At 41.8% G+C, this 23,635-nt stretch overlaps 1 non-coding gene across 1 annotated transcript; it reads right to left on the bottom strand.

Moving 5' to 3' along the window:
• Positions 1 to 23,149: 23,149 nt before the first annotated feature.
• LOC116072368 lies at positions 23,150 to 23,308 on the bottom strand. Its single transcript, XR_004111418.1, has one exon. It is a non-coding gene; the product is annotated as a U1 spliceosomal RNA (small nuclear RNA).
• Between the last annotated feature and the right edge of the window lie 327 nt (positions 23,309 to 23,635).

Raw genomic sequence — 23,635 nt, 5'->3', positions numbered from 1 at the left:
CCTGGTGTGTTTAGGAAAAAAGGATGGTTGGTTATATGCATGGCTTTTCTAGAGGAGAGCCTGGACCAGATGAGGACTTAGTAGATTTTAATTTTATTGATCAGCCATTTTCTTCTATGACTGGAATGTTCCCTTTTCCATAACCTAACTCCCCATAGTTCTCTGAGGCTCAGATCAGCTGTCCAAATCTCCTTTAGAAGGACTCAGCATGGAATCTTTCCTCTCAGAGGTGTCTCTCTCTGCTTCCATGGAAGCCTGTTTGCATCTGCCCTTGTGTGATTGCCAGCTTCAAGGTCTGAATTTCCCTGACCCTAGAGCTGCTTGAAGCCATGAAAGTGTTTTATTTAACCCCCTTGTATCTAGCACACACACTTTTTTTTTAATTCTAAGAAGTTCAAATATTTGCTGGATAAGTGAATGGATAAGGTAATGTTGCATCATTGAATCAGAGAGATGTTGTTGCCATAGTATGTGCTCAGTCATTTAACCAGAGAGATGTTATTGACACAGTAAGTACTCAGTCAAGTTCAGAGGAAGATGGAGATGCACTAAACTTGTGGGGTTTGTACAGAGACAATTTGGTGGGTAGAAAAGAAAGTCTACATGTGCAATGGAATACAGTCTGAATGTCTGTAGCCACTTCAAATTTATATGCCAAAGACTAAGCCTGAAGATAGCCTTTCACCTATGTGTAAAACAAAGGAGACATCAGAGGGCTTACCCCTCTTTTCGCCATGTGAGGACAGAGAATCAGAAAGCAGGTCCTCAGCAGATATATTCTGCTAATGCTTAAATGTTGGCCTTTCTACCTTACAGACCCACAATGACAAGCTTCTGTCAATCACATGCTACGTAGTTTATGTTATTTTCTTTGGAACGACTAAGATAACATTGTTATATTATGTACAACTTACCTGAAAAAACATACTACTTAACCACATTCCAATGGCATGCATTGAAATCTGTTTACTCTAAATATAGCTACATGTTGAAAGTTGTATGATGATATTCTTAGGGTTACTTTAACTTTTCATAGTCTATAGTTTAATATTACTATTTTAGTAATAATTATTTGTTAATTTGCTAAGAAAACCAGAAGTTTTGTTCATCAGTATCCTGGCTGTAAAAGTTTGGTTGCACTGGTAGAATGAGCCATGTGTGTTGGAACTGTCAACAAAACTGTATGGGCAGCTTGGCCTTTGTGTGAACAGTGTATGAATACCTCGTCACTGGAATGGCTCAGAGATCTCCCATTGGAGTCTGTGTCTATCTGCTTAAGGAGATTTCCATCATCTAACCACTTTATTGACTCTTGCTGGTAGTTCCTTATAACACCTGCTTCAACTAAAGGGCAGAGAGCTGGAAAAAGCAGCAGGTCTCAGGTTTTGGTTCCTGCTAGCTTGGAAGGATCTTTGTGCCTAGAAATTGGACCTGACACTTGGCACTTTCAATGTAGTGGAGTTATAGAGGGGACTATGCGTCTCACTTCTAACAGATGAAAGCTACCAGACAGCCAGGAACCTGACTCTGTAACAGAGAATGGCCACTGGGATAAGCCAATGGGAAAGAATAGTGCTGGAGGTCAGTGTTTCGGTAATTATGAAAAGCAAGAACACGCTGGAGAGATCCAGAGGAGATCAAAATCAGCAAGAGTTGGTTGCTGATTAAATGTGGCAGCAAGCTAAAGGGAACACTAGAAATGCCCATATTGGAGTGGGGTGGGGTGATGTGCAGTCCTAGCACTGAGAAGCTTAAGAAAGGAGAATCATCTAAGTTCTTGGTCAGCCCAAGCTACCTAGGAAGACTATGCATCAAAAATAAACATCAAAAACAAAACAAAGCAAAGCAATATAACAAGCTCCCCAAATAGGTTCACACTACTTGTCTGGTCACCAACAGCTCAGAGGGATGGATGAGACCATCACTAGGAGCAGAAAGCTATAATATTGTACCCATAGTGTGTTTAAATTTACTTGGACAATGAGTCATTCTGTTGCCACTCAAATTCAGGGTTCCTGGCTCTGAGTTAGTCTCTTTGGATTTTGCTTCATCCAGGTAAAGGTTTAAAGTCTGGGTGGGAAGAAACAAAGAGAAAGGAGGGCTGAAGTGGCCTGAAGGAAAGATGCAGTGGGAAGCATGCTGTAACAGACTGAGAAAGAAGGAGGCAGGAAAGATGGCACCTTTTGCCCACTGTGAGTGCTGACAGGGGCCCCTCACAGGAAGTGACTCCCTCATCACTGTCATCTCCACATCATCCCTAAATGTGGGGACATGCTAGCCTGGGAATGCAGAGTCTCTGTAACTCACTGCCCAGCACACAGACCTTCTTGGGTACTTTCTCCTGTAAGGATGTCTTTCTCTCTCTTAGCCCCAGATTTCTCTGACTCAGAGAATAAATAAAGGGGTATTGTGGTAAATCTCCAACCCAAATAAGCCCCAGCAATGAAAACACAACTCAATTAACATGAATACATGCCGTGCGCCTAGATTGGACAAATCTACCACTACACTACCATCTTCCCCATCTCCAGGCCATGTGCTTCTGCTCTGCTTTCCTTCTTCCTCCTCTTCTTTCTCCCATCGTTCTCTGTCTCTCTCTGTCTCTCTGTCTCTCTGTCTCTGTCTGTCTGTCTCTCTCTCTCTCTCTCTTTCTCTCTCTCTCTCTCTTTCTCTCTCCTTTTCTCCCAAAACCTTTAGCTCCACCTTCCCCTCTTTCTCTACCCAATCACTGGCTCTAGCCTTTATTTTTTAATTTAAGGTGAGAAGAAGGTTTACAGGAAATCATGTGAGTGCTGACTCATTCCTTGTTCGCTGCCCCTCACAGGAGAATGGAATTAACATCAAATATAATTAGCCCCAGGACTATCTGCAACAAAGGGGTCCTTCTGAATGCCAAGGGAGAAGAGGAAGACAGAACTGTGTGGTATCTGTCATGGCTAGCCTGTGGTGACAGCTAAGAGTGAGAGGTAGAGAGCCCTTTATGGTTATTCACAGCCACCTTATTGGACACAGCCTCACATCCCACCATCTTCCTGCCACTTTAGATAAATAAGCCACTGAGTAAGATAGATGGGACAGACTGTGCTCTCCCAGGAACAAAAACTGACACAAAGCACTGGCTTTGGCTTCTCTCCTGTGATCACTTTTGCTCTGAGTGGTCATTCCCAGTACTTTTGGGGGTCTTTTAAGATTGTAGACCCATAGGCCCGATTTCTGTTGGAGGTGGGCTTCTTCTAGACACTGAATCTATGGTTAGGAAAGCGTAACTTCTTTGTTCTAGGGTAAGCTACAGGCTGGAATGAAGACAGAATCTTCCAGCTAATGTCTAATGCTCCTTGCCAATGTACATGGGTCTCATTTGGTTGGAGATACCCATCGGATGAGTAATAACTTGCCTTCAGGCCAAGGCCAACTCAGTTCTCCACTAGTGCATTCCCAATGTTTCCATTTGGCCTCAGACTTTGGCTTCTAAATTGGCCTTGACAGATTTAGAAGGTGCCTTGGAGGCATTCCTGTGCCTGCTGAACAACTTCACTTGGCACAGGGTCCTCCTGGGTAGGATGGATGATAGGCACCATTAGGGTCTAACTTGATGAAACTACCCACAGAGAGGAGCTAAGTAATGTCTAAGATCTGAGGAGCACAGAGAGAATATGATCTCTCTCCACAGAGAGAGGGATTAGAAGTTGTACCTGATTTGTGGTCTCTATAGTATAAAACTCAGGGAAGAGAGTGGGAACAGCATAGCCCATAGCCATTTCCCTGTTTTAATTCTTCCTGTGAAAAGCTTAGCTGTCTTAAGTACCCCCAGGAAGTAGTAACTTTGCTGGATGGGCCATATACCTCTTCTCTACAGTTGTCTGAGAATGGGCAAGGAAAGCCTCACCTAAAATTGGGCACACAGAGAGAATGGTGGTTGGAGGCCAGCATGCCCCCCTCAGGAGTCTCAGCAATGACATGGTATGGAACACAGATATGCACACAGCAGGACATCAACAGAAGGACCTGGGCACACATGCTCACTTGGAAAAATTTCTTATGGACATTTTGAGTGGGATGGACACAGGTGTGTCTCATTCCTTGAAGTCACTTTCAGGAATCTCTCAGTAACTGGCATGTGTTATCAAACAAGGAGAAATCTAAGGAGTGAGCTGTGTGTTCATATGAACTATGCAGGGGATAATCTTGTAATACATGACATAAGAAGTTTTCTTATTAAGGCTAAATTAGGAAATACACAGCTTCTTGTAACCCCTTCACAACACATACTCCAATGAGTAACACTGAGTACATTCACTTTATCACAAAACCATTACCACAACCTTCTTTTAAACCACTGAGGTCCACCAGTGGGAAAACAGTACTTGCTTTGCAAAACTGACATCCTGAATTCAACTTCAAAATCCACAGTGAAAGAAATCAACTTCCAAAAGCAGTTCTCTGAATTCCTCTGCACTCTGTGAAAATGCATCATCTAGTATATCACACACACACACACACACACACACACACACACACACACACACACACACAACATCATCATCATCATCATCATCATCATCATCATCATCATCAACCCCTGTTAGGTCAGGAGTGACAGCCATGAGACTGACCTCTATAGAAGCAGATTATCTTTATTAGAATAACGAAATGGAGGAGTCCCTCTGAACAGAAGGAGGCTGTGCTCAGGCACAGTGAGCTTGAGGGTTTTATAGGGGAGAAAGGAGCACTTTTAGGATGTAGAAATTTCATCTGCAGATCTGTTTCTTGCAGTATCAGGGTCATAAAATGCCACTTGGATGTTCTTATCAATATGTTGACCTTCTTGTCAGTGGCTTCCCAGCTTCTATCTGTCAGAAGATGTTATCAGTGTGTTAACTTTTCTGTCTGGAGTTTCCCAGCTCACCTGAGGCTTTTAGTCATTAACAATAACAGTATCAATAAAATAATCATTATTATTATCATAAAAATAATAAGATGCAGAATAAGTATTAAATCCTGTTTTCTCTGTCTTCGGAATCCAGTCTGTTCTATGAATGACTCCAGAATTTTGTAGCCTAAATCTTTATGCTGAAGTCACGTGTTCACACATAGACCACCTCTTTCCTTCACAACCGCCAATCAATCCTTTTGATCGATCCTGTGAGTCAGCTAGCTGTGCTTTCAAGACCCCTCACTATAGAACAGCTTGTAGAGCAATTACACCACCTTTGCAACTACTCTCAGCTAGAAAGCTTAGACTTTATAGATAAGCAAGGAGTGGAAGAGGCTAGTTTCCTCTGTAATAGTCCAGGAATGCAGAAAATTCTGGACAAGTCTGTGCAGAGTGCAGGGTGCAGGGTGCAGGGTGCGAGGTGATGGCCCCAAGTCTTCCTTCCATTTTACCTCCACCAAGACCAAGAAAAAGCAGCAACACAGAGACATTTCCATGCATCTGAGATCTGAAGGCACGCCCTTTCTATTTCTGAGTTTTTGCTGGTCCGTTCATCTCCCAGCTTCCTCTGCTGAGTGCTGAAGACAAGAACCCACAACCCAGCTTCTGGAGGAGAGTTAGGTTAGCCTTCTCCCCTTGGTGTCAGATGTCTTGGCAGGTGGCCAGTGGGCCTAGTCCTCTAATGAGCCCTGGCCTGTGCCTGGGCAGCTGCAGATATTTAGCCACATACACAGCATGCTCATGACTCAGTGGGTTCTATGACCACAACAAACAGAAAAGCTGATAGCTCCAGCTCTGCTGGGACTGATCCTTGGCCAGCCCTCTAATTCTTAGGGAGACAGATTCAAGGTAGCTAATAAGTAACTTGATTGTACTTTTCTTAAAGCAACATGAACCTAACCAGCAGCTTAATTGCATTGCATAAGTGAAACTGTCACCTGTCACCAAGAGAAGAATGCTTGAAGTGGAGACCCTTCCTCTTGTCTGGGTTAATGCTGAATCTGAGAAGATTTTAAAGCAGGGAAAGTTAAAAGAGCATGCATTTATCTCTTAATGTAAAACCTTTAAGGCTCTAGCCTGCTTGAAGAAACCAGCAATTCCTCACTCTCCCTTCTGTGTCCCTGTGTTAGCTTGCCAGTGCGCCTCCAAATCCCAGCTACAGACTATTGATCGACATCCTTGTTTAATTACCCAGCAGAGTGGGTTCTCCACCAATCAATTTCTCTTCTAAAATGCCAATCCTGCTCCAGAGGGAGGAGGGGCTCAACTGGTCTTTGTTTGCTTCTGAATTCCTGTTCTGAGCAGAGTATGTTCACACATGGGTTAATTTTTAAATTGCTCTCTTCTTACTTCATTGCCTTCTTACTTTACCCTGGATACCTGAGTGTCTCTAGAAATCCTTTTGCCTCTTCTTATTGCTAATTTACCTTTGTTAAATTGTTTCACAATTACCCGGCCTGCTCATTTCCCTGATTTCTTCTAGTCAACAAAAGTCCAGAGTTCTTTCCAGTTTGCATACCAGACTGAAGTCTTTGAGGGTAGAGAGGAGAAGAGCTATTGATACTTCTCTACCCTCATCTCCAGGAGAGAACGAAGACCCCACTTCTGTGTGGGGTCATCTCCTGGCTTGCCCCCAGAGCCTTCATATAGGATCCAGGAAGTTTGTGATTTTAGGCCTCTACATTTTAAGGGCTTTGTGATGAGGAGTATGTGCTGCACGTCTGAGCCCTGTGGACACAGAGGAACTGCACGATCAGGGCACTGCATTTTTCTGCAGAGAATTGACTGTTGACAATGACATTTCTAGGTCTTTAGATAAAATCTCACCCTTTGTGCCTAATGCTAATTTTTACCTCATCTAGGCTCAAAATGTTAGCCTCGCATCAGAGCTGGCGATATGGCAGTCATCAGAAACAGCGTCTGCTCCGAGAGTCATTTCTGTTACTAATACTGACCTTCCAGTTTATAAACTAGTGAGTTACACACACACACACACACACACACACACACACACACACACACACACACACACACGCACGCACGCACGCACGCACGCACGCACGCACACGTACACGCACACGCACACGCACACGCACACAAGCCTACAGACCTAGACTGGCTTGATGCTAGTGAGTTCTTGGCTGCATCTAAATTCCATTGTGCCTTGGTTGGGTCTGGCCTGCAGTTTAAGATTAGCCAGAAGAACATTAAAGGGTCCTGTTGACACTCATTCCTGTGTCTAAAAAGCCTACCTGTACTTGGCTATTATGGGTTTTCTTTTGCCAATAGCATGTAAAGCTGTCTTTAAAGCCAGGAAAACATCTCAGAGGGACAACTGCACTCCATTTTTTTTCCCAGGTATTAATGGGTCAGGTATTAATGGGTCAGGTATTAATGGCTCAGGTATTAATGGTTCGTGACTTAGCCACTTTGAGCCTCTAAACAGCATGACTCCAGCTGGGAAGCTGACAGGCGATCACAGCTGGGGTCTGTGATCTTCTATTTTTCTACTTGGATATTTAATATGATAGCTAAAAATAAACAGACTACTGGAGACTTTTTCTTTTTTAAATAAGGACACACGTAAATATAAGAAAACTACCAGGAACTAAAAGCTCCTAGTCTTTTAGTATCTGAGTGAGGAAACCACAAGACTAACCCTAGATCAGTTTCAGCTGCCCTCAGGTCCCAGGAACTGTGACTAATGCAACTCCAACCTTGTACAAATTGTCCCAGAAGGAACTGATAGCATGTCAGAGACTAAGACTGAGCTGTGTATGAAAATACATATTAAACTAGGGGTGGATGGCAGTACCATGGACCCAGGATTCAGGAAAGACAGCAGCTTGGCGGAGGACAGGCTTTCCAAGCAGGTTTCCCACAGCATCAAGTCATGTATGTTCAGGCTGTTTGTGTCTTTCTCCCTCATATTCTTCCATTCTTGTTTGAAAAGGTGCAGGATAGAGATGGTGTGTAGGTTTTTTAAACATAAGACAGTTGGTTGAGAACGAAAAGAGTAAATGCTTAGCTGCAGGAAGCAGGTCCAAAGTCCTTTCTCATTGATCTGAAAACTCTGTTGACTAACCATGCATACTCTTAAAAGGTATTATGAGAGTCAATGTTTATGTTACAGGTACTGTGGCTTTGAAACCCAGAGCGATAATCTAGCAGTAACCCTGACTTATGCAAACTCTGAGCTGTGTAAAACCATGAGGAAGGTAACAATTGTTTGAGCAGGGAGGTAACTCTCTCCCATTACTGGGATTGAATGAATTAGTGTATCCATCAGTTTCTGAACTCAAGATTGGAAAAGCAGGAAACACACACACACACACACACACATGCGCACAAAAAACTCCACAAACTCACCCAAGGACACAACAGGGACAGAAAAAATTAGATTGCATCATCCAATGGTCAATGTTACAGGTAGTGGTGCTTGGCCCTTCTGGAACCTTCTGAGGAGCCTCATAAAGTGCTCTTGCAACTGCTAGCCAGGGAGTTGATGAAGGAGATAGCAAGTCTTGGACCTGCTATCATAGGTGGAAGGAGTAACAGGGCCTCGTAGACAGACAAGCAATGATAGATGCAGGAGTTAAGGAAGAAGATGGAGCGAACCACTCAGGCTGAGTCTCCTGGAAGCTGGTAGAGCCTGAGTGGACCAGCCATCATAGCAGTTGCTGGCTGGATTAGAGGTGGCGTCAAGAGGCTACTGCATAGGGTAAGCCCAATACACCCAGCTAATAGGAAGTCTGGGGAGGAAAGACTGAGTGGTCTGAGTGGAGCATCGTGGGCTGTTTCCAAGCCCAGATTGAGCACATGGTCTGACAAATATAAATATATTTAGAAAGTCACAAGATTTATTTGTTGTCTTGAAAAATATATTGAAATTTGAGACTCCTCTGAAACTTGGTGAGACTCATGTTTTGAACAAAGAGTGACTGTCAGTTAATCAGTTCATTAGAGCTGGGGATCAATGAGGGAATAAATTCTAGACCAAAGACACCAGCACATCTCAGGCAACTTAAACTGTGGCCACCAGAGAGGCCTGATCTAGAAAAATGTGTCTGAAATGCTGAATATGAAAGATGTCTTAGGATTGTGGGATCTCCCTACTGGCACTTAAATAAAGAAAACAGTGAAACTGAGAGGGATAGAGGGCTGCCTGTGTGCTCACTGCTGACCATCTAACTGGTCAGAACTGGAACCTGGGTTTCTCATCAGGGACTATGGACAACAGTAAGAGAGAACACTTATAAACACTATCTTGAAACAACTTCAGGATTGATTTTTCTCGTATGAGCTAGACAGTGTCTGGACGTGATTGGTGGTTAAGGCACCGGGCAACAGCTTCTATGAGCCAATGGCTTTTCTCTAAGTGTCAGTCACAAGACAGTAGCTGAGGGAAGGCTGCTTTGTGCTGGGGAAGGTAATGACTCCAAAAATCCAATCAGTGACCTCTGCTTAACTTATATTTGTTTGAACTGTGTTCTGTGTACACTGTATCTCTGTGGGAGGCTGAACATTGAATCTCTTCAGCCAGGTATATTCAGTTATATCAGGTTTCTCTAGTTGGGAAGAATTGTAAAATAGATAATGGGTTTAGTTACCAAAAATACCCAACTGTTTTTTTCTCCAATTCTCAGTATTTTTGAATTGACTGTTAGACAATAGAGATATAGCTGATGGTAGAGGCTTGCCTAGGATATGCAAGGGCCTGGATTCAGTTCCCAGCATTGCACAGAGAGAGGGAGGGGCAATGAAAATCTATGCTGAATGCCAGTCCATAGGCTGTCTGTGATGTATGGCTCCAAATACCACTGACATAATTCCACTCACCACAGGACCTTGCTATGAGTTTCTAGTTGAAGTTCTTCTATGGGAACAGTGCTTGAAGGAACAGTGGGTACCACAAGATACTTTTGGATGAGAACATTCTCAGGTTTGTTTCCTTTGAAGACCCCCAAAAGTCAAGGAGGCAGTGGCCTGGCACCCACAGCTTGAATAAGGCATGACTAGGGGTAAATTCCATGCATGCTGTTGAGCCCCCAACGTGGGCTGTGAAACGTAGAAATTGGGTAGTTGATTTGCAGCCACAGAGAAACAATCAGAAGCTCCACATTCATGCTGCAGCTGAAAACAGCAGCAGCTAAAGCAAGCAGTTAGCACAGGAAAGTAGGAATCTGGAATCCATAAAATGCTAGAAACTGGGTTGGGGCTGGAGACATAGCTCAGTGGTGAAGTAAATATTCTGCCCTTACACAGGATCTGGGCTCAGTTCTTAGCATCCATAGCAGGTGGCTTACAAGCGCCTATAACTTCAGCTCCAGAGATCTAACACTTTACACTTCCTTCTGGCCTCCTTGGGCATTTGCATTAAAGTGCACCCCATATATCTCTATGTCTGTCTGCCTATCTATCTATCTATCATCTATCTATCTATCTATCTATCTATCTATCTATCTATCTATCTATCTATCTATCTATGAAAAATGTTTAAAATGTTAAGGAAAAATGGACAGCAGCTTCATTTGAAGTCAGATTATGGAACCCTGTGTTGTATATTCCTCTCTCCCCCTGTGTGGCTGCTGCTTAGCAGTTGTTGAAATACATGAGGCTCTGGTTTGCATGTCCAGGAATTCTAAATTCATGAACACTTGTATGTCCTTTTCCATGTAATATACCAGGATAAAATATCTTAACAGAGAATATGTCTTGTAAAAGACCTGTACTTAAAACTCAATGATAGGAAAATAAACACCCCTTCCAATCCCATAACACTCAGAGGAAGCTCCACTCCCAGGCATTCTAACATGTCCAGAATCAGAGGTGAGGAGGACACAACATCTGTCCCAGCCCTGGGAGTAACTGGGACCAGCAGGACTCAGGCACACAGGAACTCTGCCAGCTCAGTTGCTTCTGGTCTGTCTGGGCTGGCCTGTGCCCTGGGCAGACATTGGGTGCAAACTCTGCAGTCATTCCCAAAACACCCAGAGGAAGCTCCACTCCCAGGTGCTCTAACAAGTCCAGGGTCACAGGATCCCAGAATCACGGGATCTCAGAGATAGCTTGACTCTGAGGAGTTCTGACACAATCGGGATCACAGGAAAGACAGGCTCCAGTCAGATTTAGCAAGAGCAGGTAGGAGTAGAGATAACCAGATGAAGAGGAGCAAGCATAAGAATATAAGCAACACAAACCAAGGTTACTTGGCATCATCAGAACCCAATAATCCCACCATTGCAAGGCCTGGACACACCATTACACTGGAAAAGCAAGATTTAGATCTAAGAATCACTTCTCATGATGATGATACAGGACTTTAAGAAAGACATAAATAGCACCCTCAAAGAAATACAGGAAAACACAGGTAAACAGCTAGAAGCCCTTCAAGAGGAAACAGAAAAATCCCTTAAAGAACTACAGGAAAATGCAATCAAACAGTCGAAGGAAATGAGCAAAACCATCCAGAATCTAAAAATGGAAATAGAAACAATAAAGAAATCAGAAAGAGAGACAACCCTGGAGATAAAAGACCTAGGAAAGAAATCAGGAGTCATAGATGCAAGCATCACCAACAGAATAGAAGGGGCAGAAGACACCATAGAAAACATTGACACAACAGTCAAAGAAAATGCAAAAAGCAAAAAGCTCCTAACCCAAAACATCCAGGAAATCCAGAATGCAGTGAGAAGACCAAACCTAAGGATAATAGGTATAGAAGAGCGTGAAGACTCCCAATGTAATGGGCCAGTAAATATCTTCAACAAAATTATAGAAGAAAACTTCCCTAACCTAAAGAAAGAGATGCCAATGAACATACAAGAAGCCTATAGAACTCCAAATAGACTAGACCAGAAAAGAAATTCTTCCCATCACATGGTAATCAAAACACAAAATGCACTAAGCAAAGAAAGAATTTTAACAGCAGTAAAGGAAAGAGGTCAAGTAACATATAAAGGCAAGCCTATCAGAATTACACCAGACTTCTCACCAGAGACTATGAAAGCTAGAAGATCCTGGGCAGATATCATACAGACCCTACAAGAACACAAATGCCAGCCCAGGCTACTATACCCAGTAAAATTCTCAATTACCATAGGTGGAGAAAACAAGATATTTCATGATAAAACAAAATTTACACAATATCTTTCCACAAAACCAGCCCTACAAAGGATAACAGATGGAAAACATCAACATAAGGAGCAAAACTACACCCTAGAAGAAGCAAGAAAGTAGTCTTTCAACAAATCCACACAAACCTAAGTCCACCTCTTATAACAAAAACATCAGGAAGTGATAATTACTTTTTCTTAATATTTTAATATGAAAATTAATATTACCAACATATCCTAATCGATTGAAATCCCAAAATATGAGGAATTAGAAATTTATTGACTGTCATCCAATGATCTCTCTAATTTGGTAATTGGAGAAATAGGTCTAATATTATATAATCCATATACACTTTCAGCTTGTTTGTTCGTGACAGTGTCTTGCTGTGTACAACATAAGGGTCTTGAGATCTTGCTTCTCCTAGCTCAGCTTCTCTATTAGTAGTATTGTTTATTTCATGTTTTTACACTATACTATGGTTTTCAGAACAGCTTACATATCTTAAAAGTATTTATATACCCAACAGAAATGTAGACAATTAAATGGGGAGGGGGTTTGTAAGAGAACAGCAAAAGGTAAGACTGCATGTTTTGCTTGACCTTTGTAACTCTTGTATCAATTTACCACAGTAGAGTCAAGATTTTAAGTTCTACTAAATATAAAACAAACAAACAAATAAAAACACTTTATATATTTATGTTCATTTATGAAAATATTAGTAGTGATGTATTATTTTGAAATATACAGTTAATACATTTGGAGTTATTTAAAATTCATATTGAGAAAAACGTATGCATTTTCAGTATTGCAGTAGACAAGCATCTACATAAGACTGTTAAATTGATTGTTGTTTTATATCAAACAACTTTTATAATACTCATTTTTATTGTTACAATATTTTATAAATTTTAAAGAATATGACAAAAAGATATTGTAGGTTTTGAAGGGACAATCTCTGGGAGGAGTTGGGGTACAAAAGAAAAACAAGAATATGATTTAATTCTATTTACTTAAAATGTTTTTAAATGTTAGCAAATTCAGATAAGTTGAAATCATGTAACTTTTCTCATTATAATTCAATAAAACTGAAAAGAAGAAAATAAACACCTTTATTCAAAAGTTACAAAACCATGAATACAAACTTTACCCTACAAAAATTTTGTGCTGATTAATTTTAAGTTGACTCAACACAAGATGGAGTGATTTGAGAAAACCGCCCTATGAGGTAGGTCTGCCTGTAGGCAATGTGTAGTACATTTTCTTGATTAATCATTGATGTAGGAGGACCCAGCTCTCCTGGGCTGGTGGTCCTTGGTGCTATAAGAAAACAGTTTGAGCAAATCATAAAGAGCAAACCATTAAGCAACATTCCTTCATGACCTCTGCATCAACTGCTGCCTCCAGGTTTCTTGCCCTGACTTCCTTCAGTGATACACTCTGATGTGGATCTATAAGCTAAATTAAACCTTTTTTAGCACTAGAAACCCTAAGTAAGGCAGGTCACTATGTACAGGTGACAGGTCAGTAGGCAAAGCTGCACACCATTATGGAATCTCTGCAGAAACACAACTTAAAAGCTATGAAGAGATACCTCTATATGCCTCTGGAAAAACAACAGAATAATTTTTTGATTACACAGATGTTTGTAAGAACATGAGACTTCCACTCCTCGTGTGGGAATTAAATATGGAATAACCCATTTGGGAACTTTGGGTTGTTTCTTATAAAATTCTATATGAATTAGCAATCCCACTTATTATTATTCATATTAACTCCAAACCAGAGGCTATTTAAACACACATCCAACAGATAAATGCACTGTAGTCAATCAATATCATGGGTTACTATGAGTAACAAAAAAGAATGAACCACTGATACACATAATCAGGGAAAGCATGTGCTAAGTAAAATCTAACAGGCATGAAGATCCAAAGCTACACAGTCCTATTTATGTTGTAGAGAGAAAAATATTTTCTTTAACTATAACAGGTTCTCAGTCTACATGAACCCCTGAAACAAAGACAGATTAACAGGAGAAAAGCAAACTGAAGTATATTTTATCTAAGGACAGGAGGAACCCAGGCAATGAGAAAATCTCAGTGTTTTGAGTTCTAGTTTATATAACATTGGCATAAAAAGATTTTGAAAAATGAAATTACAAAAGAAAATGACTTTAAACCTTTAAGGGTAAAAAACTGTAGTAATGCAAATAAATTGCAGGTAAAACCAAACTAAACCAAGACAAAACAAAACAAAACAATAAACTTAGTATGCAGGAACAGTTAGAAGGCTCAGTCACACAGCTGACTCCAGCAAGTTGCCTACACACACACACACACACACACACACACACACACACACACATATGCATGTACACACATGCACACACACAGAGACAGAGAGACAGAGAGAGATATTGAGATTTAATTTTGCCTTATCATCTGTTGGTTAATTACTTTCAGCTCAACAACACTTTATATTTGGAGCATATTTCTACCTCCTACAACATAGAGAAAGCATCATTAAAAAAGAGGTCCATGAAGATCAGTTTTATTTTTCTGAGTACCTTGGATGACCTCTGTTCAAGTAGCAGGTGACTTCTGGAAACCAGTCATACCCATGCCTTTCTGGAATAGCTTTGCCCTTGTAGAAGTAGAGGGGTAGGGTGGGGGAGGGAATCCCAGAGCACAGCGCTTGCTCAAGGTAAAATTCTTGACTCCTGAGACCATTCTCTCTGTCCATTCTCCAGGCTCCAGAGGTCAGAAGAGGGTGATAAATCACACTAATACCAATACTTTCACAGCTTCAGAACATAAATGCTGCCTTGCAAAACACCCAAGCTTTCTGCATTGATTTTTTTTAACACGTTGCCTTTCTCATACTAACAGTGCTATCTATGAATGAATAGCTGAAATAGGCTCCTACATCATTTTTAGAATCATGGGAGACCATCAGCAAGTAGATTTTCAAGCTAAACTTTGTGTAGCTAAAGCAGGGGGAGAAATCAGATACACTTTGCATTAAACCCTTGCTCTACCACACACTGGGTACCTTTAAGTAAATTACCCCATCTTCATAAGCCACCCTTTTCTCTTGACAATGAGGGCTAGTGACTAACAAATAGGCAGAGGTCTTGAAATAATTAACTGCAAATGCATGAATAGGTTAGGCATAGGGAGGGTAATGTTCATCTGCTTCTGTGTACTGTGCTGCCTGCCTGATTTTTTTTCCTTGAATTTGAAATAAAGAATGAGTTTTCAAGGGATGTAGATATCATTACCATTGTACACATGCCCTGTTTGCCTAATTAATTCCAAAACAGTAAATCTCTCTAAACCAACACCCAGGAGACAGTTCTGTTGCTTGGTTTTTGGTGGTCTATTCTAATTCACAGTTATTATATTCTTAGATGTTAACAAGTTTCTCTCTTCCTTTATTTTCTCTTCATGTATTCAGTGTAGTCTGTTTTAGTCATCCCTGGGCTCAGATCTCCAGAGAGATAAAAGGATAAAATGGGGTTTGTTTGTTAGTTTGTGACAGGTCTTTTGATGTAGCCGTGGCTGGCCTGGAACTCATAGAAGTTCACCTGCTTTCCAAGTACCGGAGTTAAAGACATGTGGCACCATACCCAACTAAAATGTGATTCTTCCTCTTATATTACTTATAATCTAGTGAGGGGGAAAAGATCAGAACAACCATAATAATGGTGACTTCATTTTCTGGAATAACTTGGGCAAGGGCTGGATGCTTAATAGTCTACTCAAAGAATGTGGTCACAGGAAGGGCTTGCTGAAAAGATGGAATCAGAGTCAAGTCTTAGATTGCATTCCAGACTGCAAGACACAGACCCAGGAAGTACATCTTGTCTGGACAAGGTGTGTTTGATGATGTTGCAATTTGAGATCACAGGGAGCTTTGAGGTTGGTAGTAGTTTAAATGAAAATGGCACTCATAGGCTACTATGTTTGAGTACTTGATTCCCAGATGATGAGCTGTTTAGGAAGGATTATAAGGTATGATATTGCTGGAGGATATATGTTACTGGGAGATGGACTTTGAGTTTTAAAATGCCCATGCCATTCCCAGTTAGCCCTCTTTACCTCATGCTTGTGGATGAGTAGGGGAGCCCTCAGCTACTGTTCCAGTGCCATGCCCTTCTGCCTGCTGCTATAATCTCTATAATGATGGTCCTGGACTCTAACCTTCTGAAACTGTGAGCCACAGATTAAATACTTCCTTTTATAAGTTGTCTTGGTCATTGTGTTTCATCACAACAGAAAAGGGGAACTAAGACAGAAGTTATTCTAGGAAGTGGTCTATTGCTAAAAGGTCTGACCATGCAGCTTTTTGGAGAATGTGGAAGACTTTGGCACTTACGAATAGAAAAGCAGCTGAACTCTGTAAGCAGAGCTTAATGGGCCATCCTCAAAGGACCTTGAGGGACGGTAGGGCTGTGAGCAATGTGAACTATGGAAGCCCATCTCAAGAAGTTTCAAAGGAGAGGAATATGAACAACTGGCTAGAGGCCATTCTTGTGATTTGGCTGCTTTTTGCCTTCTTGCTTTCACTGCTCCTCACAAGTTCATCTATTCTGCTCTTGAGGTATCCAATGGTGTTAAAACCCACTTCTTTGGGACTGCAGTGTAGACTGAAAACTGGCAGTTCTCTAAAACTTTCCTAGGACTCCAGCACCAGACTGGGACCCTTGAGACATCCAGTCTCATGGACTGAATAACTTCTGGGTTCATGGCCTTCTGTCAGGAGACTGCCACTGTCGGCCTACTGAGACTACAGACTGTAAGCTGTTTTAGCAATCTTCCTTTCAACATTTTATATAAAGAGTCCATTTAGAGGACCCTAGCTTATACAGGGGTCAAATCATAAAGGTTTAAGAGATCAAAAACATTAAGAACTTTGAACTCAGAAAGAAAAAGTAGAGGTGAGTGCTTTGAGTATGTTAAAGTCAGGAGTCACATAAAACAATTTACATGCTTAGAAATGAAATTCTGGTGACCGTATTGAGATAAGTCTGATGTAAGATAAAGAGATACAGTCACTGGTAACACATTATGAAAGCTAACACTGAAGCAGATATGGAGGAATGAAGGAAATACTTTTAGAAACTGGATTTGACCAAAAGGTCTATGTGTACAAGAGACAGGTAGAAGGAGAAGTGAAGGGTGCTGCTCAGGGTGTGGCTGCTACTGTAAACAAGGAAATGACATGCTAGAAGCGGGTGATGGGGTAAAGAAGTCACTCAGATTTAACACACCAGCTTTCTCAGTCACGTCCTTGTCTCTCCACCTCCTCTCTGTGTGTCTATCTCTGTGGGTGTGGCCTGTACACTTGTTTGTGTAGGCATGTGTCCCATGTGCACAGATGTAAAGGGCAGGAGCCCTCTTACACCTTACCTTTTGAAACAGTTCTCTCATTAAACCTGGAGCTCAGTTTTGATTAGACTGGCTTGGATGGCTATTAAGATGCCGAGATTTTCCTGTCTCTGCCTCCCCAGGATGGGATTGCAGACACAGGCCACCATCTCCAGCACACCACACGTTTGCTGGGGATCTGAACAAGTCCTCATTTGCACAATGAACACTTTAGTATTCGACCTTTGCCTTCCAGTCCAGATTGCTCAGGTTTGACTTTGTGTTGTGTATAATGACAGTTTGTGGTTTTTCTGGAGGAGTTTAAGACTCATTACTAGATGATTTAGAAATCCCACATAGATTTGAGTTTCAGAATAAGATATTTAAAATGTTACTAGTATTAAGCCACTAACCTTCTTTTTCCATAACAAAGTGAAGTATTTTTGATTGCTAGTACTTGCCAAGAAAGTGGACAAGAATTTCAGGTTGTTGGTACTTAAAGCCTGACACTGAAACTTACCTGTGTTTCTGGAGGCAGGAGAGGTGATTGTTGACATTTCATCTAGGCTCTCTCTGCCCCACAATTATCTGGCAACAGCCAGGTGTGCCTGATTTACTATAAAAGGGGCTGCTTGCCCCCTCTTCTCTCTCTTGCTCCCTTATGCTCTTCTCCCTCTCTCCCCACTCCTCTTCCTCTCTCTCCACATGCTCATGGCCTACCTCTACTTCTCTCTCTCTCTCTCTCTCTCTCTCTCTCTCTCTCTCTCTCTCTCTCTCTCTCTCTTTCTGCCTTTCTATCTCTATTACCCCCTCAACTTCCCTCCACATGCCCTAAATAAACTCTATCTATACTATACCATCCTGTGCCTGGTACCTCAGGGGGAAGGGATGCCTTAGTATGGGTCTGCAGAGGCACTCCCTTCTCCCACACCATGCCACATTTCCATCAAACATATCACTGTTTTCTCTGTCTTTTTATAAAACACAATAGTGGTGACCTATCTTCACATATCCATGACCATTCTGCTTATTGTTTCAAGCGATGACTATTTTCCTCCTGTTGTGCACCTGAGCTGTGTGAGTCCACATTATCAGTTAGACCCTTGGCTCTTGAAGGGCAAAACAGCAGAGATATTGGCTCACTCCGGTAAAGTTCCCATGATTGCTACTAAGCCAAAATTAAGGTGGGAAACCAAGTGAGCCAGATGAAGAAGATCCCATTAGGCAGTAGGTCCACAGCCACAGATGCTCCCAAAGCAGGTGACCTCACTCTTGGGCAACCAAGGAAACTCTCAGGCATGAGCCAAAAACTACTGACCTGGGGAACAGAACACATTTCTGTGTAGAAACTAGCACTTCACAGAGAGTTCTGGAGTGCATTCTGGACCTCATCCTATCCTTTTCTGTAAGACTTTGGACAGGCATTTACTCAAATGTAAAATAAGGGCCACCATAAAGACAAAATGAGTTCTGTCATCTTGTGTTCAACTAAGCCTTATCAAGTGCCTTGTAGGAACCAGACACTGGAGAGTAGTGGAGATAAAGCCACTATCAGAAGCATGGGGGTCCCTGCTTTGGTGATGCAAACAGGTTAGAAGGTGTGAAACTGCTTTGGTAACTGGGTGGAAAATTGTGGCTTGGGTGGTGTATTAGTTCCCTACTCCTCTTGGAATAAAACACCATAAATAATATGGACTAATGTGACAGATAACAAATGTTTTACCATATTGCTGTGAAGTCATGGTGTCCCAGGGGCAGACTACTTCCACAAGCTTTATGGAAGAATCCTCTTTCAGCAGTGTTTTTCAGCCAATCCTCTATATTCGCACAACATTCTGGCTGTATTTCTCTGAGTTCAAATTTCTCTCTTCTTTTAAGAACTTTGGTCATTGGACTAGAGCATCAGTTCAATGGTTTAGAACATGCGATGCTCTTACAGAAGACCAAAGACCTCCCAGATTCCACATGATGTGGCTCATTGCTGTAACTCTGGGAGGATAACTATTCAGGGGATCAAATGCCCCTTTTTTGAGCTCCATGGCTACCCTCATATATGCATGAATGTACACACATAAACACAAGTAAAATAAATACTTAAAGAAAGAACCTGCTGTCTGGGCCAGCTGGTACCCTGAGCAGACCTTGGGCACAAACTCTGCAGCCAGTTCCACAACACCCAGAGGAAGCTCCACTCTCAGGTGCTCTAACATGCCCAGGATCAGAAGTGAGGAGGACACAATATCTGTCCCAACACTGAGAGTAACTGGGACCAGCGGGACTCAGGAACACAGGAAATCTGCCAGCCCAGTGGCTCCATTCCTTCCAGTCTGTCTGGGCCAGTTCCCTGAGGAGACCTTGGCTGCAAACTCTGCAGCCAGTCCCACAACACTCAAAGGAAGCTCCACTCCCAGGCACTCTAACAAGCACAGGATCAAAGGATCCTAGAATCACAGGATCACAGAGACAGCTTGACTCTGAGGAGTTCTGACACAACCAGGATCACAGGAAGGACAGACTCCAGTCAGATTTAGCAAGGACAGGTAGCACCAGATGGCAGGGAGTCAAGAGTAAGAAAATAAGCAACACAAACCAAGGTTACTTGGCATCATCAGAACCCAATTCTCCAACCATAGCAAGTCCTAGACACACCATCACACCAGAAAAGCAAGCTTCAGATCTAAAATCACTTCTCATGATGATGATACAGGACTTTAAGAAAGATATAAATAGCACCCTCAAAGAAATACAGGAGAACACAGGTAAACAAATAGAAGCCCTTCAAGAGGAAAAACAAAAATCCCTTAAAGAACTACATGAAAACACAATCAAACAGGTGAAGGAAATGAGCAAAACCATCCAGAATCTAAAAATGAAAATAGAAACAATAAAGAAATCACAAATGAAGACAACCCTGGAGATAAAAAAACTAGGAAAGAGATCAGGAGTCATAGAATCTCACCAACATAGTCACCAACAGAATACAAGAGATAGAAGAGAGAATCTCAGGGGCAGAAGATACCATAGGAAACATTGACACAACAGTCAAAGAGGAGTGGGGGGTACATAAGGGAAACAAGAATGTGATTTAATTCTATTTACTTAAAATATGTTTTTAAATGTTAACAAATTCAGATAAATTGAAATCATGTATCTTTTCTCATCATAATGCAATAAAACTTAAATCAATAAAAATAAAAAAAAGAAAGAACTTCCTATGATATTTTGGGTTCACAACAATTCTACTATGACCTCATCTTAATGGCATCTCCAAAGACCTTATTTCCACATGACATCATACCCATACATTCTATGGGCATGGATTTGAGGAAACTCTATTCAACCTGCTGCTGCCTTCTTATAGAGTGAGCCAGAAGCTACAGGAAGACTGAACTAGGGTGAATAGCAGTCTCCTCAAATTCATGCTAAAATGATGTTAGGAGAATAAGACCAGACTTATGGGTATGTCTGTTTAGGTGGAGGAACATGGCAAGAAGAGATCATTAAGTGCTTGTGTTCAACATGAAGTAAAAGAGGAAGAGATGCCAAGGAAAATTAAGTGAGAAATATGAGCATGAGCACAAACAGGCAAGGCAGCCTTCTACTCCTAATGCCGGAGGCCTTTTCAGGAAATCACTAGAAAGGAGAAATAGTTGCCCTCAGCTCCAAAGGAAATCCACTCTTCCAACTTCTCGGGTCCATTCCCCTCTACCAAAGGAGCCACTCCTCACCATAGAAAAGCAGTTAATAAGTGTCTGTAAACAGTTGGAGTAGATGCTTCTGGGCTCAAAGCATGAATACTCTTTCCTCTGTTCAGAGGCTGGCAAATAGACTGGACAGAGCTGCTTCCAGCACAAGCAGAAGCATGTTTAAGCCTGTACTTAGAAGACAACCAAAATGAATTTAAGATTTTGAACTTGTGACTGTGCTAATAGTAGTCAGTCCTTTACCAGAGTCAGGTTAGCGGAGTATCAGAACTCTACTGATTGATGATAAAACCCTGAACTTTTGAAGTCTTAATATAACAAAAAGCATAAGAAGGAGAAAAGAAATCTGAAACATTTCTCATTTTTCACATACCTTAAATCACTTGCTGAGGACATGACTGCTCCAAAGTCTGGTTGAGGGAAAGGTTTTATTATAGATATGAGGAAAAGTACAGTCTGAGGCATCTGAAAGAGTCTGGTAGTCTCAGGGGAGAGAGATAGTGGATTGGATGTGGTCATAGAATGGAGTTGGCCCTGAGAGAGGAGAAGGGGAAAATGGATCAAGGAAAAGAAGAGGGTGTAGGCGAAAGGAGATGGAGTGAGAGAACAGGATGGGCAGGGGCCAAGAGAGGATAACAGAAGGGCGAACTAGATAGAAATCGCCAAACCAGCAGAGATATATGGGAATGAGAAGCTGGAGCAAAGGCAATCCATGGGTTGGAGAAGTTTAGGTTAGGAAGCAGGGAGAAAACATCTGAAGGTACCAAGTGAGCATGGAGGCTAGCATGTACTTTGCTATGCTAACAGGCACCACAGATAGCCATTAGTCCTTTCTTCTCTGACGTGATGAGGATTGGCTCCTTTGATAGAGGGGAATGGGCCTCAGAATTTGGGAGAGTAGAATTTCCTTTGGCAGTGCTGGAGAGATCTCTACTATACCCTTTAGAAGCCTCTTTGTTTCCCTTGGAAATGTCTCTACTATGCACCTGCACAAGTCTCTAATGTGCTCCTGTAGGAGCTTCTACTGTGATCCCATAAATGATTCTACTGTGCCCCCAAAGGAGCCTCTTATAGGCTACCCAGAGGTTTCTATTGCACCTCTATAGAAGTCTCTACTGTCCCTGTCAGAGCCTCTAGTGTGTCCTTTGATGAGGCTCTACTGTGCCCCTGTAGAAGTCCTTACCATACTCCTGTGGAAATCTATAGAAAACTCTTCTGCAGATCTTTGGAATGAATTCCAGTATGATTTGGGAGAATGGGGATTTAGTGCTTGGAACAGAGGACACAGTTCACCCACTAGTCTTAGAAAAAGAGTATCTAGGATTTCCAAAGTGATGACTTCTGCACTTAACCAACATATCCTGCTTTCTGGAAGACCAGTCAGTACTGTTACTCACTGAGCCATCTCTCCAACTTCAGTTCTCCTATTTGAAAATGTAGCCTAAATCCTTTCATTTCACTGCATGTTCTTCCTTGTTTACCCTCTACATCTCCAGCTTTACTCTAACCTCTTCTCCCTGTTGATTCCTTGACATGTGGCCATTGGTGTCTGTCCTTCAAGTCACTGACCTTGAGGCCTAGAAGCTGCCCTCTTTATTGTCATCATATGGCTTTTTCTCTACACCCTTTAGTATTAAAAGTTTCTATCCTATATAAAACTTAGGAAAAAAACAATACAATGAAGATTCATTTATTCTTCACCAAATTGCTAGTTTGTTCTGTTTCCTTCTCACCCTATCCCCAATCACCAAGCTCTCTCTTCCCCTCCGGTGTGTGTGTGTGTGTGTGTGTGTGTGTGTGTGTGTGTGTGTGTGTATGTGTGTGTGAGTGTGTTGGCAGCACCCAAGGAGTTCATACATTGTATTTAACTATTTTGTTTCTTTAGTGTCCCTGAATCTAGAGCCCTTGATGTGTTTTGTGGGTTTCACAGTGGCTGTCACTTTGGTGAAGAGTCAAGCTGATCGTCTTGCAGGTTGCCTGTCATTTTGGACTTTGACTTTCTTTTTATTGTTGTTGTTGTTTTAAATCAGGGGAGTGTGTGAACACATTCCCCCACTACCACAAATTATGCAGTTGAGTTTCCTGCATTTGGGGAAATCTCAGGGGTCAGCACATCCGGAGTGCAATGGATAAGTCTAGCCCTGGGAAAATCACCTTCGTGATCATGGTATATCCCCCTGAACTTTGACTTTCTTCTTCAAGGTTAGACATAGGTTAAGCACTGACTTTTTGTTTTATTTGTGTCTTGGCCAGACATACACATAAATCATGCTGAGTGTTTCTAACTTTGTCAGATCATGATGTCAACTTTGTCCCATTATTTGTGGGGCTGAGTTTGTTGATTATATTGTCTGCCAACTTTCCTTATTGTGAAAGTTGTTCCATTTGTGGTTAAGCGGTGATGTGATGAGAACATGTCCTGCTCCCCACAGCTTTCTCTTGTGATTCTAGGATACAATGATCATCCTTTCCACCACTTACCCACAGCCCAGAGGATTGGAAAGCATAAATGA

The sequence above is a fragment of the Mastomys coucha genome, unplaced genomic scaffold (assembly GCF_008632895.1).
Source record: "Mastomys coucha isolate ucsf_1 unplaced genomic scaffold, UCSF_Mcou_1 pScaffold1, whole genome shotgun sequence".
Classification (NCBI taxonomy): Eukaryota; Metazoa; Chordata; class Mammalia; order Rodentia; family Muridae; genus Mastomys; species Mastomys coucha.
The sequence above is the reverse complement of the archived record's forward strand: the minus strand, read 5'-3'. Positions and strand labels throughout refer to the sequence as shown.